General features: G+C 40.2%; 1 protein-coding gene across 1 annotated transcript in view; it reads right to left on the reverse strand.

Moving 5' to 3' along the window:
* LOC114641767 (gastrula zinc finger protein XlCGF26.1-like) overlaps positions 1-17,102 on the reverse strand; it is a 32,824-nt gene extending 15,722 nt beyond the window's left edge. Inside the window, exon 1 of the mRNA XM_028790788.2 lies at positions 17,006-17,102. The gene's annotated coding sequence lies outside the window, so the exon portion shown is untranslated. The remainder of the gene's footprint in view (positions 1-17,005) is intronic.
* Positions 17,103-27,995: the final 10,893 nt, after the last annotated feature.

Below are 27,995 nucleotides of genomic sequence, written 5' to 3' on the forward strand. Positions count from 1 at the left end.
ATGAAAAGAAATAATTCAGGCTACAACTGCATGCCACTGACTAGGCTACTAAAATAATGCAATTAATACACCCGAGATTTAATATTTAGACTTGTGAAAGAAAAAGGGTTCAAATAAATTTATAATCACTATGTGCATCCAAGTAAGAGATAAATTAAGGTGTCCACAATATTTAATTCCTTTTCAAATTCACTTACCATGATGGTGTGGTCTACAACAAATAATAAAGGTAATATTAGCTATTACAAACAGTTCAATCCTAGTGTCTGTTAAAAATGACAATATAATTCTGACAGAAAACAGTTTCATTACCAGGGGGGGTAAACGTTAATATTTAACATTATACATAGTTATTGTCTGTTTTTTTCACCTGTATTATTATCATTCTTTAATTTAATATTATTTATTGTATCAGTATGCTGCTGCTGAAGAATGTGAATTTCCCATTGGGATTAATAAAGTATCTATCTATCTATCTATCTATCTAGATGGCACACTATGAACAGAATTACCATCAACACAGAGAAAATCAGAATATAAAACTCACAGATATATATATAACAGTGAATTAAATATAATAATATAATACATATACACAAGGGTTGTCTGGGTTCCACGCGGAATTTTATCGTTTGTCGAGTGTCAGCCTGTCGAAATCTGTTGTGCTGTGTAGAGGGATTATTCAAGTGGTTGCATGTTTTTGTTCAGATGATTTGCTCCTTCTCTTCCTTCAGAATGAACAGGAGAAGCAAACGAACTGAGAGTGCGCAGCCGGCAAAGCTCCCGACTCTGTGCGTGCGTGACTTTCGAGTGATGATTTTTTACGACTTTTCTGATGGTTTAATAGCTAAAGAGTGCTGCCAAAAACTTTCTCGCATCTTCAAGAAGAATGCTCCAAAGAAGATGGTGGTTTTTAAGTGGTTCCAGCGCTTCAGCACAGGCCACTTAAACTTTGACGATGAAGAACGTGAACCGAAACCGCGAAGTTCGACTTATGGCAGAAATGCTGATCGTGTGAAGGAGTTCCTGGAAGAAGATGGTCGTGTGACCATCAGGAAAATTGCCCTGGAACTTGGGATGACACGGTATGTTGTCGACACCATCATTCGACGAGATCTTGGCTTTACAAAGAATTGTGCCCGATGGGTTCCAAGGCTGCTGACTGTGGAACAAAAGCAAGCTCGCGTGGAATGGTGCAAGTTTTTCCTTGACAAGCTCAACAATGGCCAATCGATCTTGCACCATGTGACTTTTGGCTCTTCCCGAAGGTGACAGAACCCCTGCGAGGCCACAACTTCGAAACTCGAGAGGAACTGATTGCAGCTGTCAAAAAACAGCTGGACAACCTCCCAAAGACAGCCTTTTGCGAGTGTTTTGCGGCGTGGGTCAGAAGAGCCCAAAAGTGCATTTATTTTGGCGGTGAATACTTGGAAAAAGTTTAAAAAGGATCGAAGTACATGAGAAAAATAGGAAAATAAAATCCTTGGCTACTTATTTCGAGTGATTCCGCGCGGAACCCTGACAACCCTCGTGTGTGTATATATATATATATATATATATATATATATATATATAAATAAATTAGCATTAACTTAATAATCCTCAATACTCTGATGATAATCCTAGCACTAAACACCTGTGTGAAAGTTCTTCAAATCCTCTATACTTGGATGCTATGAATTCATATATACAAGTGTGACTCACTATATACAGAAGTTTAAGGTAATCTATGCACTTTATTGAAATACGCACACTTAAAGAACAGCAAGAACAAAACTGTCTGTTGTTTGTTTGTTCCAGTTAGTTTGGTAGCAGAGCAAAGTAGAACATGACTGGTTAAGTTCCAACTTGGTGAAGACCAATCACAAACTCTAATAACTACTGAGGTGTCACTAGAGCTCAAATGAAATGAACACACACAGGTCACCATATCTATCTAGCTGTTGCCTTTTCAGCATTTATTTATTAAAATACCAGATAAAGTCAAACTGCCCTAAAATGGACTTGAGATGTCCCAAAGGTTCAAACCAAACAGAAACAGATGTTAAACCACTGAACTGAACACACGAAGAGGTGAACGCGATGAGTCGAAAACTGAACTTCAGCACAAGTTTCGTCATCACAAGGTTAGTGCCCAAGTCACACATTCACTGGTGGGGATTATTATTATTATGACATTCATCTAATGCTGTAATTCACATTAGCAACATTTTTTTTCAAATTTCCAAAATACTTTGGGGTAGGTGCTTTGTTAATGGGTGTTACATTAATGTTAAACATTTGATGAAAAATCAAATGTTATTGTGAATATGTGTAGACACAAGTTGTTTTGCAACTGTCATTTTAAATATGTGCTTTCCGGATGTAGTCAGCAGGACGGCTCTTTATTTGTGTATGAAACTCAGCTCACTGTGAGGCACTCTTCTACAGCACTTTCATGTCTATTGTGCCCTTCTATGCCACCCACTGGCGGGCACACTGATTTCCATGGCTCAGCCTTTTGCTAGACAAATGTGTGCCCCTGACTGCAGCTTACTACATGAACACTGGATAGCTAAAAGTGTCTAAAATCTATTTTAAAAGATTGATGGAAGTCTGCTATATCACTTTTATGTCAACTGTCCCCTCCACCCCGTCCCCTGGAGGAGACACTCATTTCCACGGCTGGGCGTTTGCCAGTGTCTAATTTATCCATTTAAAATTAAACCAACACTTATCACCCCAATCTCGGCCAAATTTTGTTGTCCTGTATAAATATCTTATTGCACGTTTTTTAGCAAAGTCATTTTTATTCAGTTACTTTTTATTATTATTATTATTTATTTATTCAATTTAAAACTTGTCTGTAAAGTGTGGCGTACCATCACACCCACCATGTCAACTTAGCATTTAACAATGGCGTTGTTTGGGAGTGAAAAGCAGACCAAGTGGAGACTATGCATGTGAACAACGAGACTGATGACATGGAACATATGTGAAATCAAAAGGCGAACCAGCGCACAAAGGTCTACGAGCACACACAGATCGGTAACAATCACACCGTACTGCACCTGCGCTGTATCAAAATGGTCACTGTTCCTGCGGGACGTTGATACTTTCATAAGAGCCAAAACGTTCTGGGAAAAATCCCACAGAACCACAACGCAAAGTGAGCAGCAAGGGAGCAATTTGCTGTGCTGACAACAAGAAAAGAAAATGTAAAGCTTCTAAATATGGGCGTCCAATGCAGAGCCGGCCATCTCCTAAAATTAGGAAGCCCTCAGAGCTGGGGATTCTCACCGGTACAAGAGTCTCGTGTCCGACTTTCTCTTACCTAACGCACTTTTGTTTCTCGGCCGAAGAAAAGCTGCACACTTGGGACGAATGGGGAGTGGGAGAATGAGCGAGAGGAAAAAAAAAAAAAAGGAGGTGGAGCCACAATCAAAACAAGTCGGCACCACAAATCAGAACACGTAGGCAGCGGTGCTCCACTGGACCGCCAATCAGATTGAGTCTTCACACAACGTCATTTAGTGAGCAGAAACCCTTCTGCAGTATTAAATTCTATGTAGAACGGATTTGTGTTTCTAAGTTGCAAAGTCTGAGCTGAGTAAACCACAAGGAAACACACAAAGTGACAGAGGAGAGAATAGGAGGAAAAAATAAAAGAAATATTCAGCTTAGCACCTTTTCAAACTGCAAAACTGACAGTTTGAATTTTTAACAGAAATCTGAAAGTGAACACACTTTTTACCCTTAACATTTCAAGTCGTCTGTTCTGTATTTTCGTCATTAAATTAGATAACCTGGAAGTACAAGATCTTGTTATTTTAGGAGGGTCTTGGAAACCATTCACCTCACAGCCTGTCCGTGAAAACTGCCACATTTGATAGGAAATCACAGCAGGACGTTGCAGTCTGCACTTACAAAAGAGTTTAAGAAACTGTCCAAGGCGCAGTCTTCAGCTCAGAGAGGTGGAAATACAGAGCTTACTGCTTATCAAAAGAATGGCTGAAGCACAGGCTTGTTTTTATTACAACAAGGAACATTGCATTTATCATTAGGTTTAAATATTCAGTTTTTGGACTTTTTAATTCAATGGGGCATGGACATGAATATATACAAGATGGTGGAACATCTCTATATAATTTTCATGCCTGAGTGTTTGTTACATGTAGTTACATCGCTTAACGCACAAAACATGAAGAAAACATTTGATGTTATAATTTCTCAGAAATTACATAAAATTCACCATAAAAAATGCGCGCACACACACACTTGGGATAACAGTTTCCAATGGCAATAGCATTTATTTTTATTTTTCCTTATTCTACAGTCGAAACTCTTCCAAAAATAAAAATATTTAAAAGAACATGCTTTTGCCAAGTGTGACATATAAAATGTCAATTATTATAAAACTGTGCTTTTATGACCAAGCCTATCCTGTAGTTGTATTAAAAAAATAAATACACTCAAACTCAAAATATAAAAATGTTTATGAAATACTGATGATTTCACTAAGTAATCTTTGGATACAGCAACCTGATCATTTGAGGTGATTATTGAAGATAAAGGAATGAATAAATATGAATAAAAAGTACAAAATGCTCATCCTCTCTCTTCAGATGTGTGATATTCAAAGGAGAGAAATAAGCAACACTGTGCTGTGTAGCTGGCACAAGAAAAGAATGGACATTGGTGTCATGTTATTATTATCCTTCTTGCAGGAATATCCAGTTATCAGAAGCCTCCCAGCAGCCCTCAGAAGATGTGCCATGAAGGAGCCGCTGTTTGAGACATGCTAAGGTTTGATTTTGAGAATCAGCAGGACACGGACAAGCTCCTTGATAAAACCAAGACTGTGTCACCAAGGCCAAGTCCTGAGCAGCTGTGACAAAGACGACGTAAAGAAGTCCAAGTAAAATCGAATGATCTGAACCTCAGTGGTTCGTGACTGGCTATTTATTTATTAATTTGTTTGTTTGTTTTGGGATACAGTACTCACTTTTATCTGTAGATGGTATGAGGCTGTTAAATGGTCTTCATCTATGTATGATTAATTTAATTGTTTCTTGATATTGTGCATTTATAAAGTAGAAATAACTGTTTGTAAAGCAGTTTAATATAAACTGGTGTCCGACTGTGCACTTTACATTTAAAATAAATAACGTGGGTCTATGTACAGTGGGTACGGAAAGTATTCAGACCCCCTTCAATTTTTCACTCTCTTATATTGCAGCCATTTGCTAAAATCATTTAAATTAATTTTTTTCCTCATTAATGTACACACAGCACCCCATACTGACAGACAAAAAAAAAGAATTTTTGAAATTGTTGCAGATTTATTAAAAAAGAAAAACTGAAATATCACATTTGACAATGTTTTAAAAGTATTTGTCACCTGAAAAATTTAACTCCAGTCAAACAAAGAGGGAGTGAAATGAAATGTAACGTGTGCCTGTATTATTTTTATACTTTGTGGCATACTAAAGCTTTTTGTAAGTACATCGTATTTATGAGAAAGGCAATAAGGATTTTCATTTCAGTTGCAATAGGACCTTTGTAATCTTGTGGTTTAAAGGTAACAGTCACAGTATTTTCCATATTAGGGGTAACTAATTAATGGATAAATGTAATTTTTTGTAAAACACTGTTAACATTTGCTATTTGTATATATATATATTTTTTTTAACATTTGTTCACAATTTTTGTCCTTAAATTAAGCAAAACAATGCAATCTAGGTGTTGAATTAAGAATACAATTAAGAGGGCATGTCGGACACAAGACTGGTGTAAAGTGTGCCCTCCAAAGCTATCAGTAAAGTGTGGCGCGTTTCTGATATGGCACAATGACAGGGGTGGGCACCTGCTGTTGTCACATGACATTAGCTTATCGTTTAAGCTGTTGGTTTAGGAGGAGTACACACACACATACAGTTAACTGAATATAATAGAGAGGGTTTGCTCATTAGTAATAACATACTTCTTATAGCTGCAGTTACTAAAACAATGCCCCTTTATAGTATTTTTTTCCAGACCCTACAGGATTCTCAGTGGCATTCAGCCCTCCAGCTAGCTGAACAGATTCCTGTGTACCCGAACTTCAAGACACAACTGGATGTCCCTTTCTTCGGCTTTTAAGATTCCCAATTTGAGATGATGTGCAGTTCATCTCAGATGTGGTATTTGTGGAGGTAAAACCACTAAGGCTGTCCGCTTCAGAAGTAATGCTAAGACGCCCCATATTTATTATTTTATCTGTAATATTCCTGCTTGCTTGAATACAGTCCTGTATATTTGAATACTCTTTATAGTGACTAACACTGGCATGAAAGCCTCAGTTCATGAATCCTCACAAACACAGCAATGAGGTATATCATATACCTATAATATATATATATATATATATATATATATATATATATATAAAATCCAACGTCTGTCTGTTTGCATGTCTGTCCGCTTTTTACGAGAGCACTATTTAACGGATTTAGATATTTTTTTTTTTCTATTTGCTTGAACATTCCAGTTGACTTCTCTCATTACGCTAAGTATCACAGTTCTCCTGCAGTACGATTTATTTGCGTGAATCCGAGAGTGACGCAGCAGGCAGATGGGAAGGGGTTCTCCTCACTCACGCACCAGCCTAGGGGCGTGTACCTTACCTCCACTTAGCTAGCGAACGAGAGAACTACTTAACAGATTTAGATTGGGTTTTATTTCTAGAATTTGCTTGAACATTCCAGTTGATTATGCAACTTCTCTCTTTGTGCTACAAATCATAGTTCGCTTGCAGGAGCGATATATTCGAGCTAATCCAAAGCAGAGGCTGCGGGCCGAGGGGAGGAGGAATCGTGATGTCAGGAGTGGGGACCTCGCTGTCCTGTTTCACTACTACGCGTGCAGAGCCACAGGGGACAGCTAGTATGTAATATAAAAGAAAAAAGTGAGGCTACATATAATGACAAGTCCAAGTTCTTTCAAAATCCAACAACAAAGCACAGTAACTTAAACAGGTTGTGTACCATGTTGAAATTGTTTGTGGCCAACACCTTTAGAATCCTCCAAATTTCTGGTCTGCATTTACTGTAGCTTTTCCAAGAGATATCTGGAATGATATCTGTGTATGGTGCTGAATATGAGCTTCCTGCCTCTCTCACGGTGCATCAGTGGGACTGGAAAACATGATTACTCTACTCAAACCATTCAAGGAACTTACTAAAAATATAAGCGCACATTCATCTACAATTGCGGACGTAATTCCGTCTGTAGAAGCGCTTAAAAGTCTGCTTAGCAAGTGGGGCAAAACAGATTACGGTGTTCAGACGGCAAAAATCACACTTTTAGAGGCTGTCACAAAATGCTTAAGTGGTGCATTCTCTGAGCCACTATCCTGTTTATCTAATGTCCTTGATCCATGGTACAAAGATCGATTTTGTGACCGAGCCACCAAAAAACAAGCGCAAGAAGCACTTAAGAAACAACTGGTCGAGATGTCAGTTGGTGAAGGAGACACAGAGAGCAACAGCGAACCAAAAGGGAAAAAGATTTGCACTCGGAGAGATGTTGCTGCTTCATTGCTGGACATGTATGAAGAAATTCTTGAAGAAAATTCGTATCCGGCTGCAAAACCACGTTCAACTGCCGCCGAGTTAAAATAACAATCATAAAATTATTAACAATAATCACACTAATTAGGATGACTAGATGTCCCGAATTAATAATAATAATAATCTTCTTCTATAATACGCTACCATGGCTGCTCGTTTGTCTGTCTAGGATTTTAAATCACCTGTAGCTCGCAAACCGTTTCACCTATTGACTTGAAATTTGGTACACATATACTACGTGACGTCTACTATCCGATTTTGGGGTGATGATTTTATTACTCTTTTTATTTTTATTTTATTGTAGAATCAACTCTCGGCTGCGCGCAGCAGGGCGGCCGTGTGGCGCATGCGTACGGGCACCGTTCTCATTCCCTGCCACCTTCGCTAATCATTCTTGAGGCAGATTGAAGACTTAAGTGCCAGATTAAGAGAAAGATTAAAGAAAACGTACTAAGTCAGTGTTTCCCAAACTCGGTCCTGGGGACCCCCTGTGGCTGCAGGTTTTTGTTCCAACCAACGTCTGTTTTTCATTGGACTCTTAGCCTAATTAAGTGAGTCATTATTTCCCAGTTTCTGTGTTTTGGAGTCAATGTAGAAATTGCAAAATTAAGTTAGGTAGATTTTTATTAAAATGTAATAAGCAGTTATATGGGGAATATATAGTTTTTTTTTTTAAGTTGTAAACAGTATTTTCAACCTGATTTCCATTCTGCTTTTCAAAGTGTTCTGGTAATTTAATTATTTATTTACTAATTAGCAGAGCGGGTCTGACAATCATTGCTGCTTTCATCATCCTGGGTGTCTGCTATGCTGGTTGTTAATTGTCACTATTAGGGTTAAATGAAGGGAGCAAACTACACAGGAAAACAACAAAAGAGAGTTACGCATTTATGACTTTAGAAAAAAATAAATATATTTCTAAATGTCTTATAAATATAAAAAACATACTGTTGTGTTTTTCTGAATGCAGAATAAGAGAAAAGTGAAAAAGACCAGCTAATTAAATGAGATCAGTTGTTATCAATTATTATCACCAACTGTGAATCTGGTTGGAACAAAAACCTGCAGCCACAGGGGGTCCCCAGGAATGAGTTTGGGAACCACTGTACTAAGTGATTGCAACACAAAAACTAACAGTTTTAACGCGAAAAGATGCCGACGAAAGAAGAGAAGCAGCGTGCCACTAGGGTGGAGAAAAGAAGAGCTGCTCAGGAAGCGGCAAGCACATCAACCTCTGAGCAAACGATTGCTAAACGTACAGAGAATGAATACTATGAATGCTCAAGTCATGCGTATTCACTGCATGTTATTGTGCAGTGCGCCGTTACTGGTAGTAATAATAATAATTAAAAAAAAAATTTTTTATTACGGATGTAATTTAAAAAAGAAAACACAAGCCATACACTGCAGCTTCCTAATATCCAATCAGTATCATCGTGCATTTGCCGGAAAGTCACTGCGAGGCGGCTTCTGGGACTGTGCATAACTTAAGAGTGTAGGGAAAACTGCTCCGCAAACATTAGCTGAGAAGAAAAGGAAGACATTAATGGCATCACCTCGCCTTTTTTGTCAGGTTTTAGATAGATAAGATAGATAGATAAGATAGATAGATAAGATAGATAGATAGATAGATAAGATAGATAAGATAGATAGATAGATAGATAGATAGATAGATAGATAGATAGATAGATAGATAGATAGATAGATAGATAGATAGATAGATAGATAGATAGATAGATAGATAGATAGATAGATAGATAGATAGATAGATAGATAGATAGATAGATAGATAGATAGATAGATAGATAGATAGATAGATAGATAGATAGATAGATAGATAGATAGATAGATAGATAGATAGATAGATAGATAGATAGATAGATAGATAGATAGATAGATAGATAGATAGATAGATAGATAGATAGATAGATAGATAGATAGATAGATAGATAGATAGATAGATAGATAGATAGATAGATAGATAGATAGATAGATAGATAGATAGATAGATAGATAGATAGATAGATAGATAGATAGATAGATAGATAGATAGATAGATAGATAGATAGATAGATAGATAGATAGATAGATAGATAGATAGATAGATAGATAGATAGATAGATAGATAGATAGATAGATAGATAGATAGATAGATAGATAGATAGATAGATAGATAGATAGATTTTCCCAAGGGGGGAAAAAAAAAGAATTGCCAAAAAAAAACTTATTGCAGCAGCCCAGTTTGTGGGGTTTTCCATTTTAGACAGTCAAGACACTGTGGAAAAATATTTGAGGAATTTAATTAAGTAGGAACTTAACAAAAAGGAGGAACAGGTTCGCCTGCATGCTAGAATGCCCCTTCAAGTTTTGTACCTTGTGAAAGATGCGTCTCCTGTGTCTAAACTGTAAAAGATTTTAAGGCATGATCTACTCCAGCTTTAATGTAAGCATTACTTTAAAACAAAATCACCCTAAAATATACAGCAGTCTCTCAATATTTCAAGGCACACCTGTGTTACAAAGTGTTTCATTGTGGAACAGCTTGTGCTGCAGCTCTTAAAAGTTCATCTGCATCACACTTTATAGAATGCCCTTAATATGGCTCAAATCATTATACGTCAAGCGTTCAACATCTCAAGTTTTTATTAATGGCGGTGGTTAGTACAGGTGGTGGTCCTGGTTTTCTTTACCACAAATCTGGTCAACCTAATAATAATGTATTATTTTTTAATGTAATATAGGTAAACGTTTGTAAACTTGTTTTTAATTTTTTTCAGCTAAATAACAATCTCCAGAAATAACTCTGGTATTGGAAAAGCAAGGCAGCCCATTTCCCAACCTTAGCCAAGGCAGCGATCAAGTACCTATCGGCACCTTGTGCCAGTGTAGACACTGAAAGCCTTTTTTCAGCTGTGTCGAATACAGTAAAAGGCAGAAACGCTTCTTTTTGTTAAGAAAAACCTAACCTTTGTGCTTTTAAAGAAGCCAACTTAAGACCAGAGTTATTGGCCTCATTGTACCTTTTATTTTAATGTCACTTAAAGTAATAGATTATGGCACAACGAATATGCGTTTATTTTTTGTTAATATACCCAATGCCATGTTCTTTAATGGCATGGTGTCTTGATGTGCTTAACTTACCCAGAATGTGTATGTTAAGAAGATTTTTGTAAATGACCTGGTGTATTTTTTCTATAGAGATACTGTATATCTTGCTTAACCATAGAAAGGACTAGCTGCTTATATCTATAACAAAGAAGAGCGTAAAAGACAGCAAGTTAATCAAAAAAGTTCATCTCTGTTTCACGTACTACTGTTTCCTTGATAATGCATAATACATTTTCAGCCTAACTAAAACATTCAAACCTGACGTAAATAAAAAAAAAAAAGTCGGACATCGGTTATTGGTATTGGCAAAGATGGATAAAAACATATCAGTTATCGCTATCGCCGGGAATTTCCATATCGGTGCATCGCTACATTATACAAATACATTTTTTACTTCATTTAAATAATATATACGGTTAATAATGAAACGTGTGGGCACAGTGGCGCAGCAGTAGCGAGGAGCTGGCGCCCCATTCACAGATTGTTCCTGCCTCGCGCTGTATTCTTGCTGAGGCTGGCGTGACCCTGGATGGATAGATGGATGAGATATTTTCATAGCACATGTTTAATTACTCCAATGTTCCTTAAAAGTTTTGAAGAATCGGCGTTCTAAGCTTACAGATGGCTTGACATTTATTAAAGAGCTGATTGTGTGGTGATTGGTTACTTGGAGAAAGAAAAGGATGGACAGGAATTGGGGGTTAGTACGTTTGAGAGAGACAGTACTGCTGCAATAAATTATTTCATCAAGGGTCGCATACGGCACAGCAAGCATCTTGTAGGAGGCAGGAACAATCTCTGGATAGGGCGCCAGCTCGTCACTACCACCGCGCCACCAAGTTTAATACATGCTTTAATTCATTTCATCATGAAAAGGATATCAAGTATACATCTCGGTATTTTAATTATTCAGAGAGCTCTAACATCATGAACGTAATGGATTCTGTGTCCAGTCAGAGGAAGAGAAAGCCCGTTTAAGAAGCACGTAGTGATTCACACATATACAGCACATAGGAGAACACATACAAAACAAAGCATTTAATGTGCTACTTTAGTTACGATGGGATCTGAGAAACTCTAATAAATGTTCTCCAGGGTAGATGCTCTATCCTGATAATCCTCTGTGCTCTCGACACAATCTGGCGTACAGCTTTCTGATCAGCTGCTGCACAGCTGTGATACCACACACATACAATGTGTTAAAATATTCCGAGTGATGCACTGAGAGTGACAACGCTAAAGCAGTTGTGGTATTTGGAATAGTTTGGCTATTCTGTGGACCATTATATTGTTACAGGTTGATTACAATCAGATGCCTTAAATTTATAAATGATATGCAGTCAACTTTAGTGTATTTAATAAAGCCACGTCAGGCATGTGCATCTAACAAAGAATGGGAAACCACACAGGAACAGTAACACTGCTTTGATGCTGGGTGCCGCCACTTTGCAGTACCAGGTGGAAACTTAAACTTGCGCGCACACACAGGTTAAGGCTGGTGTGAGAATGTGCGTGGCTTTATGGCACGTTTAGTTTTCATACATCTCGAAGAGTGCGTGGAAATGGGCGTACGCAACATTTTTGTGAATACTCACCATTTATACATGAGGCCCCAGGTGACTGTTATAAGAAAAGGTGCTGAGCGAGGTCATCATCATGAGAAACCCTGTACAGTAGAAGATGGGAAACGGTGTGAATGGGGGACATTTTGTGACAAGAATTGTAAGAAATCGGGGGGCTCACTTCAATTGAACTGAGACAGGCATTGTGCGCTCTGCAATGGTTTCCTATGTTGTGCAATTCTACACAACAATTTCAAACAGGTATGTGCGGCATAACACTAACACTGCCCATGCCTCAAAAAACAACATACCTACACAGTTGGTAATATGATGGTGGCAGTGCCATGCTATGGGCATGCCTTTCATGTGCTAAGACTGGGAAACTTACCAGAGTTCAAGAGACAATGGACAGACACAAATACTGAACAATACTGCAGGAGAAATTGTTCCGGTCTGCTAGGAATCTAAAGCTTGGGAGAAGACTCATCTTTCAACGTGACAATGACCCTAAGCATTAGGCCAAAGTGACACTGGGATGGCTCAAAAACAGAAAGGTGAATGTTTTGGAATGGCCAACTCAAAGCCCTAATCTTGGTACATACTTACCCAAAAGAATTAAGGCTGTTATTGCAGCAAAATGGTGATCCTGACAAAGTATGAATGCGTAGGATTTGAAAACTTAATGCAAACACAAATTTTGGAATTTTTGTTCAGTTAAATATCACACAAAAAAGGCTTTATTAAGGGTTTATTTTGGCTTTGGAAATGTATTGTTACAGCATAAGAGTTCACATTAAAAACACTGACTGGTTAAATATGTGGACAAATCTTTTATCATGCAGAAAATTAGGACGACATTTAAAGGGATTAAATAATTTTGCAGGTCACTGTATGTTTGTGAAAGAGTTTGGTGGGAATTATTTTTAATAACTAAAATGACCACGGGATTTAAATTAGGTACACATTCATCTGGCTTTTTATTCACTCCTAGCTGCATATATGCTTACAGTCAGCTACTTTTTCAGACACCTTTTGCAAACCAGCATCTTATTCTGTTTTAACAACAAGGTAAAATATTCTAGAACAATGGCCCCCTGTGGCTGCAGGTTTTTGCTCCAACCACCTTCTGTTTTTAATTGGACTCCTGGGCTAATTAAGTGATGTTTCCCAGGTTCTGTGTTTTGGGAACAATATAGACATTAGAAAACTAAGTTTGGTAATATATATATTAAAATATACCAAGTAGTTACAGTGGGTACGGAAAGTATTCAGACCCCCTTCAATTTTTCACTCTGTTATATTGCAGCCATTTGCTAAAATCATTTAAATTAATTTTTTTCCTCATTAATGTACACACAGCACCCCATATTGACAGACAAAAAAAAGAATTTTTGAAATTGTTGCAGATTTATTAAAAAAGAAAAACTGAAATATCACATGGTCCTAAGTATTCAGACCCTTTGCTGTGACACTCATATATTTAACGCCGGTGCTTTCCATTTCTTCTGATCATCCTTGAGATCACCTTCATTTGAGTCCAGCTGTGTTTGATTATACTGATTGGACTTGATTAGGAAAGCCACACACCTGTCTATAGAAGACCTTACAGCTCACAATGCATGTCAGAGCAAATGAGAATCATGAGGTCAAAGGAACTGCCTGAAGAGCTCAGAGACAGAATTGTGGCAAGGCACAGATCTGGCCAAGGTTACAAAAACATTTCTGCTGCACTTAAGGTTCCTAAGAGCACAGTGGCATCCATAATCCTTAAATGGAAGACGTTTGGGACGACCAGAACCCTTCCTAGAGCTGGCCGTCCGGCCAAGCTGAGCTACCGGGGGTGAAGAGCCTTGGTGAGAGAGGTAAAGAAGAACCCAAAGATCACTTTGGCTGAGCTCCAGAGATGCAGTCAGGAGATGGGAGAAAGTTGTAGAAAGTCAACCATCACTGCAGCCCTCCACCAGTCAGGGCTTTACAACAGAGTGGCCTGTCGGAAGCCTCTCCTCAGTGCAAGACACTTAGCAAACTCCATGCGGGCTGTCATAAGACACCTGAAGGACTCTGAGATGGTGAGAAATAAGATTCTCTGGTCTGATGAGACCAAGATAGAACTTTTTGGTCTTAATTCTAAGCGGTATGTATGGAGACAACCAGGCACTGCTCATCACTTGTCCAATACAGTCCCCACAGTGAAGCATGGCGGTGGCAGCATCATGCTGTGGGGGTGTTTTTCAGCTGCAGGGACAGGACGACTGGTTGCAATCGAGGGAAAGATGAAGTACAGGGATATGCTGGACAAAAACCTTCTCCAGAGTGCTAAGGACCTCAGACTGGGCCGAAGGTTTACCTTCCAACAAGACAATGACCCTAAGCACACAGCTAAAATAACGAAGGAGTGGCTTCACAACAACTCTGTGACTGTTCTTGAATGGCCCAGCCAGAGCCCTGACTTAAACCCAATTGAGCATCTCTGGAGAGACCTAAAAATGGCTGTCCACCAACGTTTACCATCCAACCTGACAGAACTGGAGAGGATCTGCAAGGAGGAATGGCAGAGGATCCCCAAATCCAGGTGTGAAAAACTTGTTGCATCTTTCCCAAGAAGACTCATGGCTGTATTAGCTCAAAAGAGTGCTTCTACTAAATACAGAGCAAAGGGTCTGAATACTTAGGACCATGTGATATTTCAGTTTTTCTTTTTTAATAAATCTGCAACAATTTCAAAAATTCTTTTTCTTGTCTGTCAATATGGGGTGCTGTGTGTACATTAATGAGGGAAAAAATTAATTTAAATGATTTTAGCAAATGGCTGCAATATAACAGAGTGAAAAATTGAAGGGGGTCTGAATACTTTCCGTTCCCACTGTATATGGGAATAATGTATTTTTTTTTCTTTTTAATAATATTTTCATCTTGATTTTCATTCTACTTTTCCAGGTACTTTAATTGTTTAATTAATCTATTATTTACTAATTAGTGGGTCTGACGCTAAAGTAGTTGCAGCCTTTGATTACTGTGTGTCTGCTCTTTTTATTTTTAATTTTCATTAATAAGACACAACAAAGGGGGAAAACTGCACAGACAAAGGGCAAAATATAATGAAATCAACAAAAAAGAGTTAAGCATTTAAATCTACAGCAAAAGCAGAAATATTTCTAAATGTCTTATAAATGTAAAAATCATGCTGCTGTGCTTTTCTGAATGTAGAATAAGAGAATAAAAATGACCAGCTAAGTAAATGAGATCAGTGTTGTCACTGATTAGGAAGCGGATTGGAACAAAAACCTGCAGCCACAGGAGGTCACAGGACCGAAGTTGGAAAACACTGGACTAGAGCGTGTACATTGCCTGCCATCATTACAAACTGATCCATTATTTGAAAATTAAATACATGTATTCCACATTTTGGACCTGCACAAGTCGAGAATGTTTAACTCAGCTTTAACAAAGGAATCCGTCTTGTCACAAAACTGTGAAAATGAAGGCGGCCCAACATGACGTAACCCTTTACAGTGGCCATTAAATATCACAGCGAATCCAATTTATCAGATCTTGGAGTCACAATATTTTGTCAGTTTCACCCAGGTGCCCACACTTGAAAGGGCAAAACTCGACTGCATCTTAACAAAGGCATCTGTCTTGACACAAAATTGTGAAAGGTAAGGTCGCTCAATATGATGCAACTCTTCCACGCTGGTCCTAAAAGTGTATTTAGCTTTTCAAAGAATGGACACGTTGATGACAACCAACATATACATGTTGTAGATGTGCAAGCACTGTGGCATTGCGGTTCCGGCTTGGCACTTTCAACCCCGCGTTTGTGGGTTCAAGTCCTGATACTGACACACTGTGACCATGAGCAAGTCACTTCACTTGTCGGAGCAGAGGCGCTAGGCAAAAAAAAAAAAAAAAAATGTAACCAGTACTGTCTAAATGTAGATCAGTTTGCCTTTAGAATAAGTATCTTGTTTGAAAAAGCTGTGTGGAAAAGTTCAGTCGCGAGATGCAAGTAAGCATGTAGCTGGGAGCGAATAAGAAAACGGCCGAATACGCAGCTAGCTTCAGCCTTGTGCTCATTTCAGACTCGTGGGTAGATTCTGTTAAAACAGTAATAATTACCACCAAGTACTTTCGTACGAGAAACCGACATAGTCCACACATACAGCCAATAGAGTTCAAGCGAAAAACAGACATGTTATCCACGCGATATGCCGTGCATGAAACCAATATAGTGCAAACACAAGTCCATTGTTAGACCGGCACAGAACGCAAGCCAATATAATTCATACGCAAACCGATGCAGTTCACTCACAAACCAATAACAAACGTACTGGAACCAGTGATGTGCACACGCAAATCAATACAGTTCATATACAAACCAGTGGTATTCATATACAAATCGATAGAGTCCACGCACAAACTGATAATATACGGACGCGAAACAATACAGTTAATAACAATGAAACCAGTACGGTACACTTGCAAACCGTGAGTAAAATATTCATAAACCAAAAGTGTTCACATGTATACCAATAGTTTTCGCACAAAAATATATGATTCATGGCCTGTTTGGGCCCTAATAGTTCATCACCAAAACGGACGGACATCCGCAAACTGCCGCGACGTTCTCTCTCGTCCTTCTCTATTTCTTCGTTTTTACTTCCCTTTCTCAGCATTCATCGCCCACACATTCATTTCATCTCCCACCCGGTAGTCCCTTTCCAGTTCGATTCTCCTAATGCTTACCGATTATCTTCCTCTTCAGTTTTCTTTCCTTCTCCCCTTCTTCAGTTCGCCTTTGTCTCTGAAGTACAGACCCCGTGTCTCAAATGGCAGGCCGAGCAGCCCGCCACCGAAATTAAACAAACAGAAACAAAACGAGTCATCAAAGGGCGACTCGATGGGCTGGTGTTAGAAAAGTCGTGCCAGGCTCGTTAACACTGCCATCTACTGGACGGAGGGAGAATCATTATAATTGATTTCCAATGGCCCAAACAGTTAATGTCAAATAAATTAATACAGCTTAATAATTATTAAAAAGGACAAACTAGCAAACCACTCATTGCTGCCAGGATTGGCTCCAGTCTCCTGTGATCCTGAATTGGATTCAGTGACCTTGAGAATGATGATGATGATAATAATAATAATAACTTCTGCCTGTGTCAGCAAATAAGCTCCAGCCTCCACAGGCCTTAACTGGTTTAGGTGGATTTGATGAAGGCTGAATGAACAGTTCTTTTCAAGACGAATTGCAATGTGACATTTCTTTGCATCATTCAGTGTTTCATGGTAGAAGTACTCCAGAGTTTCTTTGTTGTGGTCAAGTTGACTGCTGTTTGTTGTCTGAAATGTGTGGTCATCTAATGACTTCTTCAGTTTCAGTTTCTTACCAGGTGTCCACAGCCTAGAGAAGCTCTACTGGCAGGTCTGCAACAGACTTTTGGTGACAGGGGGGCAATGGATGATTGTTTGAAGGAGGTGTGCTCCATTTTCCTTCCTTCTGTTCCCTCTGTATGGTATGTAAGTAAAGCACTTGGGTTAGTTGCAATACCTGCTTAAGTTTACAGAGAAGGTGGTGCAGTGGTAAGAGAACAGCTTTTCCAAATTATGTGGCAACAAGATACAAATCCACAGAACTTCAAAGAGGCATCAATCACACAAGGGACATTGTTAGTTCTGTGATAACCTCAGTGGTGTATCCTTGCTGTCTGTCACATTTAAGATTCTCCCCAGGCTTTGTCTTCATCACATTACTTTACATCTTAACCAGGAACTCTTTCCTGAGGCCCAGTGTAGATTCTGGGAAGATTGTGGGGCTGTCAATATGGTGCTTGCTGTTAGGCAGCTACAAGAGAAATGCAAGGGGCAAAATGTTCATCTGTTTTGTTGCTATATCAGTTTGACGAAGGCTTTCCACACTGTTAGCAGAAAGAAGTTTTTGATAATCATGACTAAAGAAATTCATTACCATGGTGTGGCACTCCCTTGATTATTCAAGCTAAAGTTCAGGACAATGGTGATGCACAGGAGTCCTTCACTCTCTTAAATGGTGTTTAGCAGGGCTGTGTCTTGGTGCTGACTCTGTTCAGCCTGATGTTCTCCATCAAGATCACTGAGGCTTTTAAAGACTATAATGTAGGCACTGGCATTAGTTACCACACAAATAGGAAAATGATCAACCTTAGAAGGCTTCACAAAGACTTCCTCTGGATCTTAACTGTAGCCTCAATGCCATTTCGAAAACTGATAAGAAGTTCAGTGTTCATAAGTTCTCTGATGAATGGACCAACTTTGGACTTATCATCATCTATATATATATAAGTCAATGTGCGTATGTATGTTCCAGCAACACGTCACATTTCATGAAACTTGGTACACATGTTTTTTAATGGTCGACTAAAAATACTATTGGGTGAAGTCAGCCCTAACCCAACCCCTTCTGGGTAGGCTGGGGGTGATCTTGCAGTCTATTACCTGCCCTTTTTCCACACTTCCTCCGATGGCTGACATGGGCACTGTTAACCAACAGTGGGGAAAAGCCACAGAACAACGCAGCACTTACAAAGAGGGGAGGAAAAAAGGTATAGCTGTAATGCTGGGAAAGGTTTTCCATTACTGATCTAATGTTGATCAGTGAAATGCGATCATACACTAATGCTGCTGGAAAACTGCGTACGACTAGTGTCACAAAATAAACACAAAACACAAAAATATCCCACAACCGCAAAGACCGGGGCAAGACAAAGGCAAAGGTACAGCCTAACAGAGGCTCCATTGAGTGTGTGTAACTTCCAAGGATTCTCCAAAGAGACATAGTAGCCTACTGAAGGAGTCCAGTCTTTGTCTCAGGTCACTGGATTGAATCCGTGTCTCACAACCATATAGCAAGACAGGAAGCCCCAGGACTCTAAAGACTTAGACCTTCGTCCTTTTGCAGTGATATTGGGAGTGCCACACTCCTCTTTCCAGTGACCTCATGACCCCCATGATCTCCCAATCTGTCTACTGTCTACTCATCTATTGAAGTAGTCAGCTTCAAGCGCTGAGAACAAATGCCCGTGCCGGTGTGGTTCCCTATTTATCTGACGAGGTAGGAAGACGGTATCATGGCAGCAGAGCCGGTGCTAAGATAAAAGCCAAGCATTTAGCGAGAAATTGGCGCTACAAACCTTTGGTGCCTTCTGTGATCCTGGGAAATGTGAACTCACTACCAAGTAAAATCGACGAACTGGCTGCACTGGTGAAAAATGTCAGGACCTACAGAGAATGCAGTTTGTTGTGTTTTAGTGAAACGTGGCTTACAACTAACATCCCAGATGCTAACGTGGAGCTACCTGGGTTTATCACAGTTAGAGCGGACAGAGACTCAAGTACCTGCGGGAAGCACAAAGGAGGAGGACTCGCTTTCTATGTCAATACAAGATGGTGCAACTCTGGACATGTTAACGTTAAAATCTCCACTTGCTGCAGGGACATCAAACTGTTGGCCATAAGTCTGCGTCCCTATTACTTGCCCAGAGAGTTTGGACATGTCATTGTTGCTATTGTTTACATCCCTCCTCGGGCAAACGTGGAAATAGCTGGTGACATCATCCATTCCATAAGATGCTGCAGATGTTCTATCAGATGGTTGTGGCGAGTGCCCTTTTCTACACGGTGGTGTGCTGGGGAGGCAGCATAAAGAAGAGGGACGCCTCACGCCTGGATAAACTGGTGAGGAAGGCAGGCTCTATTGTTGGCATGGAGCTGGACAGTTTGACATCCATGGCAGAGCGACGGGCGCTGAGCAGACTCCTGTCAATCATGGAGAATCCGCTGCATCCACTGTACATTGTCATCTCCAGAGGGAGGAGCAGCTTCAGACATTCAGTTATTGTCTGTTATACCTGCATTTTTATTACTCTTTAATTTAATATTGTTTATGTATCAGTATGCTGCTGCTGGAGAATGTGAATTTCCCCTTGGGATTAATGAAGTATCTATCTATCTATCTATCTATCTATCTATCTATCTATCTATCTATCTATCTATCTATCTATCTATCTATCTATCTATCTATCTATCTATCTATCTATCTATCTATCTATCTATCTATCTATCTATCTATCTGGCTGGCTGGCTGGCTGGCTGGCTGGCTGGCTGGCTGGCTGGCTGGCTGGAGAGGAGAGGAGAGGAATGAAGGTCAGTAGGAACAAGACAGAATACATGTGTGTAAATTAGAGGGAGGTCAATGAAATGATGAGGATGCAAGGAGTAGAGTTGGCAAAGGTGGATGAGTTTAAATACCTGGGATCAACAGTACAGAGTAACAGGGATTGTGGAAGAGAAGTGAAAAAGAGAGTGCAGGCAGGGTGGAGTGGGTGGAGAAGAGTGTCAGGAGTGATTTGTGACAGACGGGTATCAGCAAGAGTGAAAGGGAAGGTCTACAGGATGGTAGTGAGACCAGTTATGTTATATGGGTTGAAGACAGTGGCACTGACCAGAAAGCAGGAGACAGAGCTGGAGGTAGCAGAGTTAGAGATGCTAAGATTTGCATTGGGTGTGACGAGGATGGACAGGATTAGAAATGAGGACATTAGAGGGTCAGCTCAAGTTGGACAGTTGGGAGACAAAGTCAGAGAGGCGAGATTGCGTTGGTTTGGCAGTGGAGAGATGCTGGGTATATTGGGAGAAGGATGCTAAGGATAGAGCTGCCAGGTAAGAGGAGAAGAGGAAGGCCTAAGTGAAGGTTTATGGATGTGGTGAGAGAGTACATGCAGGTGATGGGTGTAACAGAACAAGTTGCAGAGGACAGAAAGATATGGAAGAAGATGATCCGCTGTGGCAATCCCTAACAGGAGCAGATGAAAGAAGAAGAAGAAGAAGACATATAACTAAAGTTGTACTGTTTACTGTAGATTACAGTATGTACATAAATATTTTACCTGAACATGTTGGCAACGCAGCTCCTTTACTCTGTCATCATTTCTTTCAAATGGGACCCTGAAAGTTTGTTTCCTGTTGATTTGGGGTCTTTTCAGCACTCTGTCAATTGTTGAGATGCTTACAAAGGGGATCTTCTCAAATACATTGTTGTCTTCAATCACAGCTCTCTGGATCTCCTGTAGTCGAATGGCGTTATTTAGAACCACTACGGCACAAATGGCCTCCTCTTGTTGAATAGTAAAAAGATGCCTTCGACCAGCCCTGTGAGGTAGTCTTGTAGTCCTATTTGGACAGTATTGTAAAATGGAGAAAATACAAACAGTAAATATACTAGTGGATGATACAGCATCAAGTACAGAATGAAAATAAACAGAAAAGCAGGTTTCTGCAAACTCTTTGAAGCTTTACAATAAACATATTTTTACATTACAGTACCCACCTGTTCACCTGCCGAAATGTTTGTATGATTGAGGACACAGCAATTTGCCCAATATTAGGCTGTACCCTTGACCAGCCCTAGCCATTGTGAGAACATGATTGAGAACGTGGTCCACAATGGTGGTCCTTTTTTCATCAGGAGCAACCCTGTGTACTCGACCTCCCCTTCCTCTGCCTCTGTATTGTCGTCTTACTCTTCCACCCTGCATCCTAATTCACCCTCTTCAAGGCTGTTGCGCCTGTTCATTACATTGTGGTTGGTCCATTACCATGTAGGAAAATGTGTCTGTAATCTGTGTTATGTTAGGTCTATACAGTATATATATATATATGGTTGAAATAGTTTATTGTCAAATAATGCAAAGAGTACACGACACGTGTTTCGCCTTAATTCTGGGCTCATCAGGCGTACACACTCTAATGCACTCCCTCTCGGGAATCAAACCTCGGACGTCAGCGCTAGAGGCGAAGCCCCTAACGTTGCGCCATGGCGTGTGGTTCGTTTATTTGACAGCATGTAGATCGGGGTAATTACATTCACGGCATTCATAGTCTGTGTCACAATCTGATTGTATGGGTGGTTACCTACCAGGTAACGCTTATGGTTGGTCAGCAAGTTGGCTAACATCCGCCACGATGCCCTCAGTTGTGAGAAGCAGATCATAGAATGGTTGAAATAGTTTACTGTCAAATAATGCAAAGAGTACGCGACACGTGTTTCATATATATATACAAATTCTACTTTTGTGAAATCAATACTTTCTCTGCATAGAATTATTTGTTTTTGTAAGTCCCTGAAATGATTTTGTTATCATGGCACTGATTTGTGCCTAAAATAGACCTTTTCGGCCGATGTAATGAAGAGCTTCCTGTTTAAACGGGGCTGTGAGACATGAACTCAGCTCTTCGGCGCACCTCATTTGATTTTTTCCAGCAAACAAATTTTCAAAACAATATTAGTAGTCCATCCTGGTTCCACAAAGGGAATGAGTAGTGGATATATCATTGTGTCTAACCCAGAAAGAAGAACACTCACACGCTGAAATGCGTTTGTTGATCTGGACTACACTCTGAAATCCCTTTCGAAAGGTGGTGCACCATCTCCACTTTGAAAGACAATTGCTACCTCGTTATAGCGGGGAGCATTGTATCTTCTTTGATTGTCCCTGTGATCATTTATTAATGCCATGCTGATTTGCTTTGGTTGACGTCTGTGGACACTTTTTGTGACTGAAGACAGAGAAGAAAATTAAAATTAGTCAAAACCTTTTATTGATACATACCAGACAAGGGTAAAAATGACAGAGAAACACAGTCCTAGGACACCGCACTTCATCTGCCTCGAGCGCAGATGTCCTTGCTCTTTTATACCTTTCTAGTCTCCTGATCGTTGACCACGTAAGCAATAAAAATAGCGTCCTGACTCATTTTGTATTTTTCCAATTTGTAAAGTCATTACCCTAAAGGTATATTTTCTTGTCACACACATCATTAAAAGAAAACTTCCAGAAAGTATACATGCTTTTTGTCACGTACGCAAAACACAAACAAGTTTGATCATTCTGTCCTATTTTCTGTACTTACACACATACATTTTGTTCAATTACATCATTTTATGTTTTTACACTCCTCCCTTTTTGAACAAAATGATGTGGGTAGTAGAATTAAATTGAAATGGTTGATGAAGGGGAAGGGGGGGGGAAAGGGGATGGGGAGGAGAAAATGGAAGAAGCTATACGAGACATGTGCTCCTCATGTAGCATATATGCCCTTTCCATTGAGGCGATAAAGTACTTAGATATTATATAGCGAAACAAAGGGATAATACAACAACCAACCAGGAGGAGGAGGCAAAATGCCACAACCAAAGAAATGAAAACAGATCTTATCCATTGTCCCCAGGATCCGAAGGAGGATGCAAACCACAGATCCCAGGGATTTGTAATGCCAGAATTAGTGGAAAGTTCATTAGAGAGAGCAGTGAGGCCTGCCAATGCACGAGTTATTGATCCATCTGGCGCGGTATTATTTGGAATATATGTACAACAAGCATCGCCAAACATAGCACAGACACCTCCCTTTTCCGCAAGTAACATGTCCAAGGCTAGACGATTTTGCCAAGTCATCAGAGAAGTACGGTCAAGCTGTTCATGTATGCCTTCAATAGCGTCTTTGGTGAAGTTAAGGAAACGTTGTTGGTTATAATAAAGGTAATTAATCCAGTCAACATTCTTATTAATAGTAATTTGGGGTATAATAGATTCAAAACCGGCAGCAACTTGATCCCTAGCTTTAAATCTGTCTGGGACACCCCTAGGGACTCCAATAGCATCTATGTATACTCCAGGGCCATGTAAGGAGATATTAGTAGGCATATGGAAAAGGGAGCGGGTATGTCGGAAATAAAAAGGAGGTGTGGAATAATATGGGGAGTGAGAGGGAGGTAAGGATAGAAGTCTAAAAGGCATAACTAATTGGATTGGAGCACAGGTACCAGACCAGTTAGGGGGAAGGGTGGCAAATAATTTGGACCTACAGCACATCCACCAAATATCTGATCTAGGAGTGGTTTGGGAGAGAAGAAAGGAAGACAGAACGGTGTTCAGGGAAAAGTTGACCTGAAAAGTTTGAGAACAGAAAGAAAATGGTAATTCTCCTACCCATGTCGTTCCATTAGATTTGAAACATGTATAATTTCCTTCGTGAGTTTGAAACATAGGGGTAGTCATGTGACGGGTGGGGGGAAAAAGAATAGATAGATTAGAACACTTTGAATCAGAGAGGGGTTTCTTGGAAGTAGTGAATAAGTACAGAAGGCAGGGCAACCCCGCGGGGTCAGTAATGTTAGATAATGGGAAAGGGACTGTAGCTAAATGGGAACGGGCTGCAGCGCACGCGTAACAATGAGAACGATTAACTTGCTTAGCTGAATAGAGAACCCACTGCAACCATCTATTCTGATCCCCATAACCAGTTTCTACTGAAAAAGTGCTTGTTAAAGTGTTTAGATTTATCACGCGAACTATAGGGGCCGAATCGTCAGGTAAAGGAATGGTGGTGGGGGTGGAGGTTTCAAAGGAAACATTGGAGGGCGAAAGAAGGGGGTCCTGTACTCTAATATTAAATTTTCCTAAGGGGTCAATTCCTGAGACATAAGCCCCAAGAATATAAGTGCCAGTATCATGAACAGTAGGGTTTTTAAGCGTAATAATTAGAGGGTTACATTGATTCTCATCACATTTAGTAACGGCATGCCCCTTAATTATAGAGAATCGGGTCTTCAAACCGTATTGCAGGCTTTTATAAGGAGAATATCCCCAGTCATCTGACCCTGTATTTGCAAAGACTAAACCCCACCGACTGCACCAGTCTTCGTAATCCGTAGGAGCTGAAACACAAACATATTTATCAGACCAGGTCCATTGTTCTTGTCGTCCGACTCCACAGTCCACAATTGAGCAGAAATCAATTTGCACTGAAGTGGTGAGTCCCTGTGTGACTGTGATATTCGGGTATCTCTGATTCTGGTTCTGTTTTACCTTATAAAGATAAAGATCACCACCCATCCTTGGGTAGCCCGAGAGGGTGCGGGTAACAGTCAACAGAAAAAGTATTTTTAAGATAGCCATTTCTTGCAATGTGATGTGTGGATCCAGGCAGGCAGTCCTTCAACTTTCACGGCGTATGGTGTGGATAGAAGAATTTGGAATGGTCCTCTCCACCTAGGCTGATGCCAGTGTTTCCTCCGAGTATCTCGAACCAGGATCCAGGTGCCCAAGGGAATTGGTAAATCCTTGGAAAGGGGGCTGGTCCTCCAGGCTTGATTAACCTGCTGGTGGATTTCCTTCAACGAGGTTCGCAAACCTGCAAGACTAGAGAGAAGATCATTGTCCACAGTATGCAAATTCACATTTCCTACAACCATGCCAATGGGCATGGGACGTCCGGTCAGAATCTCAAACGGCGATAGTCCCAGTTGTCGGTGTGTCCGTCCCCTTAGTCCCATTAAAGCTAAGGGTAGTGCATCCGGCCATGATAAATTAGTTTGTTCACAAATTTTTTGCGAGTTTAGCTTTTAAAGTGCCATTGCATCGTTCTACGATGCCTCCGCTTTGGGGATGGTATTTACAATAATGGTGCACATTAATTTGGAGCCAGGTGGTTAATTCATTTATAACGGAGTTCACAAAATGAGTGCCATTATCTGTTTGTAACTTTTGAGGGATACCCCATCTTGGAATAATCTCTTTAATTAGTGCTTTAGCTACTGTTTTGGCATCGTTGTGTTTTGAAGGGAAAGCCTCTACCCATCGGGAGAACACATCGACAATCACAAGACAATATCGGTACCCTTTAGACGGGGTTAGTTCAATGAAATCCATTTGGAGGTGTTCAAACGGACCCATTGGATTAGGGGTAACGGCGGGACTTACCTGGGTACCTTTTCCCACATTAAACTTTTGACATATTGCACAGCGTCTGCAAAATTGCTCTGCATATGTAGAGAAACCTACAGCTTCCCAATGTTTTTCAACATCTCGAACCATGGCATCTCTATCTGCGTGATCGAGGCCATGGGCGATTTTTGCCATTCCTGGGAAAGAGGCTTTTGGGAGAAAAGGTTTGTTAGTGTGTTTATGAGTCCAGACTCCATCAGAGAGGGACCCTTCTTTGGACCATTTTCTCCTTTCGATATCCGTGGCTGCACTCTGTAAAGAAATAATTTGATTATCAGGGTCCTGGTCATTTCTCTGTTGGAATAAAGAAATTGGTGTGTTATTATATGCAGCCTCTTTAGCAAAGTGGTCAGCTAATTCATTTCCTTTGCTAACAGGATCCTGTTTTCCTGTGTGAGCTTGACATTTAACAATCGCTAGCTTCGATGGTTTGGTTATAGCTTCTAAAAGGGATTCGATCAATTTCTGATGTTGGATGGGTTTGCCAGTACTGGTCTTAAATCCCCTTAGTTTCCATAGTGCTCCATGATCATGGCAGACTCCAAAAGCATACCTGGAATCCGTATAAATTGTTACGATCTTCCCTTCGGACAGCTGACATGCTCGAGTGAGTGCTACGAGTTCAGCTGCTTGTGCACTCAAGCTTGATGAAATTCCATTTGCTTCCAGCAGGCGGTCCCCTTGGACCACTGCGTAACTGGTTGAGGGTGCTCCATTTTTCAATCGCAAGGAACATCCATCCACAAAAATCATTTCTCCAGTTTCTAAAGGTGTTTCCTGTAGATCTACTCTAGGTTTTACAACCTTTGCTATTTCATCATGGCAATTATGTGGTTCTCCTTCGTTGTTAATTGGGAGAAGAGTGGCTGGATTTAAAGTGGAGCATCTTTCAATTGTAACATTTGACAAAGTACAGAGTACATTCTGATAGTGTATTGCCCTAGCAGTAGTGAGATGTGAAGTTTTGGCTTGTACTAGGATAGAATGTACAGCGTGAGGCACTTTAACTGTTAGGGGGCTCATGAGAACTACATCCGTGCTTGCTAATACAGCTTCTGTTGTTGCAGCCACAGCACGAAGACACGGAGGAAGTGCTGCGGCCACTGGATCCAGTTTTTTAGAAAAATAAGCCACCGGTCTTTGTTTATCTCCATGTTGTTGCGTCAGTACTGCATTCATAAATCCCTGCTTTTCGTCCACGAACAAAGTGAATGGACGAGAATGATCAGGCAAACCTAGCGCGGGCGCAGATAGAAGAGCAGTTTTGAGGTCACAGAGAGCCTTCTCAGCCTGTTCATTCCATTGGACCTGGCCAGAAAGGGGGATGCCAGGAGTATTAGCCAATTGTTGCAACGGCTGTGCTCTTTCAGTAAAATTTAGAACCCACTGTCTGCAGTAGCCCAGAATACCTAAAACAGACATAACCTGTTGTTTTGTGACCGGTCTAGGAAGATTTTGGATGGCTGTAATGCGATCGCTAGAGAGAGCTCTTGTTCCATACGTAATGTCATGACCTAGATATTTTACAGTTGTTTTGATTAGCTGCAGCTTAACTTTAGAAACTTTATGGCCATTTTCCCCCAGAAACAGCAACAATTTCTGGGTATCTTTTGTACAATCTTCTTCCGTAGCGCTACATATCATTATGTCATCTACATACTGTATCAATGTACTACCTCTTTCCGGCCAAAAGCCTTCTAAATTTTGGGCAAGAGCTTGTCCATAAACACAAGGGGCTTCAGTGTATCCCTGAGGCATGACGGTCCATGTCCAACGGCGGTTTTGGAATGTAAAAGCAAACCAAAATTGAGAATCAGGGTGAACAGGGATAGAAAAGAAAGCATTAGCTAGGTCAATAACGGAGAAGTACCGAGCGGAAGGAGGGATAGTAGAGAGGATAGTGGAAGGATTAGGGA

The sequence above is a fragment of the Erpetoichthys calabaricus genome, chromosome 5, assembly GCF_900747795.2.
Source record: "Erpetoichthys calabaricus chromosome 5, fErpCal1.3, whole genome shotgun sequence".
NCBI lineage: Eukaryota > Metazoa > Chordata > Cladistia > Polypteriformes > Polypteridae > Erpetoichthys > Erpetoichthys calabaricus.